General features: G+C 45.7%; 1 non-coding gene across 1 annotated transcript; it reads left to right on the top strand.

Annotated features, from left to right (window-relative positions):
* The first annotated feature begins 908 nt into the window (after positions 1–908).
* Positions 909–983, top strand: Trnas-cga. The gene has a single exon. It is a non-coding gene; the product is annotated as a tRNA-Ser (tRNA).
* The last annotated feature ends 1,472 nt before the right edge of the window (positions 984–2,455 follow it).

Below are 2,455 nucleotides of genomic sequence, written 5' to 3'. Positions count from 1 at the left end.
TTCAAATGGTTCAAATAGCTCTAAGCACTATGGGGCTTATCTGAGGTCATCAGTCCCCTAGACTTAGAACTACTTAAACCTAACCTAAGGACATCACACACATCCACACCCAAGGCAGGATTCGAACATGCAATGTAGTAGCAGTGCGGTTCCGGACTAGGCGAAGTGCTCTGTCAGAGCGGCCGGCGTGACCACTGGTACCAGCAACCATATAAAGTAGCTACGTTCGTTCAAAGTCTTTCTGCAGTATCACAGAAGGAACATCCAGCTTCTCCTAGCCCTATCACACAAGTTCTTTCACCGCCCCCATTAGCTGAGTGGTCAGCACGGCAGAATGTCACACCTAACGGTCCTGGTTCGATTCCTGGCTGGGGCAGGAGATTATCTTCGCTCAGAGACTGAGTGTCCTCATCTTCATTTCATTCCTATCTCCGACGCACAAGTCACCCATTGTGGCGTTGAATGCAGAAAGTACTTGCCCTTGGCGGTCGAACTTCCCCGAATGGGGGACTCCTGGCCTACAATGCTGTACGCTCATTTCCATTTTTTCACAAGCTCTTTCAAGCGCAGTAAGGTGCATATAATTGCATCTTTGTCGCCTTGAGGCATACGAGACTAACATCAACTCATCATGTCCAATATCAAAGGTAACCTAAAGCTCAAGACCGTTACAGCGTATATTTAAAGCAAATCTGCCAGGAACTTTCATATCAGCGCACACTCCGCTGCAGAGTGAAAATCTCATTCTGGAAACATCCCCCAGGCTGTGGCTAAGCCATGTCTCCGCAATATCCTTTCTTTCAGGAGTGCTAGTTCTGCAAGGTTCGCAGGAGAGCTTCTGTAAAGTTTGGAAGGTAGGAGACGAGATACTGGCAGAAGTAAAGCTGTGAGTAGCGGGCGTGAGTCGTGTTTCGGTAGCTCAGTTGGTAGAGCACTTGCCCGCGAAAGGCAAAGGTCCCGAGTTCGAGTCTCGGTCGGGCACACAGTTTTAATCCGCCAGGAAGTTTCATATCAGCGCACACTCCGCTGCAGAGTGAAAATCTCATTCTGGAAATCTGATATGCGTCCTCAATGTGGCGCTACTAGCGGCACTCTTCTGTGACTGACGCGAAATTTGTATAGCTCTCATTTTCAGACGTAGAAACACGCCATCAACTTTCGTTTATGCTGCAGAACTCCTTCTTGGTGTTGCGATTTTTTGGTATATAGTTAACAAAGTAAGACTCCGTAAATATTGTGTTTCTTCGGGAACGAAGTTTTTCGCGACGACACTTATATGTAAAACATTCTCGGTATTCTTGCCGCGTCTGTTCTGGATAAAATTTCGAGCTCTCGACGATTACCTCTATCGTCATCGTCAGGATCTGACTGTCTTGGACAGTTGTTGGAGGACAGTACATATAAATGTCTTAAACGGAACCCAACAATGACGTACAGCAGAAAAATCATGAAGTTACTGAAGAATTCTGGGCTGCCAGACGATCTTACAAAAAATCTCAGAGTCCGAGCTCCTACACCGCCCAGGTTGTACTGACTACAACATTAAGGATAATGTTTCCATGAGACCTATTGTCAGTGCAATTGGTTCTCCTACTTGTAAGATGGCCAAATACCTAACAAAGTTGATGACTCCTATAGTCGACCGGTGTGAACATCACATCAAAAACTCCCAGATGTTCATTGAGAAAATCAAACAGATTAAGATGGTCCAAATGACATTTTAGTCAGCCTGGACGTGGTATCGCTGCTCACAAAAGTTCCTATGGAGGACACTTTGAAAATGCTGGGGATCTTCCTCCTCCTGAAACTCTAAGGTTGTTTCGGCACGTGATGATGACCACCTATGTCTTGTATGGTACCAAATTTTATGAAACTGGCTAACATTTTTACGGAGAATTTTGAGGAACGTGCATTAAATTCGGCTCCCCTCCGTCTATCCTTATTTTATCGTTACGGTGTCGATACATTTATGATCTGGCCATACGGCGCAGAAGCTCTCGAACAATTCATGGAACATATGAACAGCATGCATTCGAACATCCAGTTCACTGTCGAGATGGAGAAGGAAGGGGACTGCCTTTCTTAGACGTTTTAGTACAACGACAGGCGGACGGACGTCTTGGCCACTCTGTATACGGTAAGCCGACGCATACCGATTTATACCTGAATGCACAGAGTTTCCATCATCCCGCTCAGAAGAGAGCCGTTTTGAACACGTTGGTATATAGAACAAAAACTGTTTCTGACGATGACCACTTAAGGTCCGAGATTAACCATCTGTGTTCCGAAAGAATGGCTATGGTACACGCGATATAAAGGCAGCGTTCTCCAAAAAAAGGAAACGTGAAAATGCTGCACACTCACAGGATGAAACACCGATTGCGGTTCTTCCTTTTTGTGGCGCGATTTCTAGCAAAATAGGAAGAGTCGTGCGTAGACGAGGTATAAGACCGAT

The sequence above is a fragment of the Schistocerca piceifrons genome, chromosome 9, assembly GCF_021461385.2.
Source record: "Schistocerca piceifrons isolate TAMUIC-IGC-003096 chromosome 9, iqSchPice1.1, whole genome shotgun sequence".
Lineage (NCBI taxonomy): Eukaryota > Metazoa > Arthropoda > Insecta > Orthoptera > Acrididae > Schistocerca > Schistocerca piceifrons.
The sequence above is the reverse complement of the archived record's forward strand: the minus strand, read 5'-3'. Positions and strand labels throughout refer to the sequence as shown.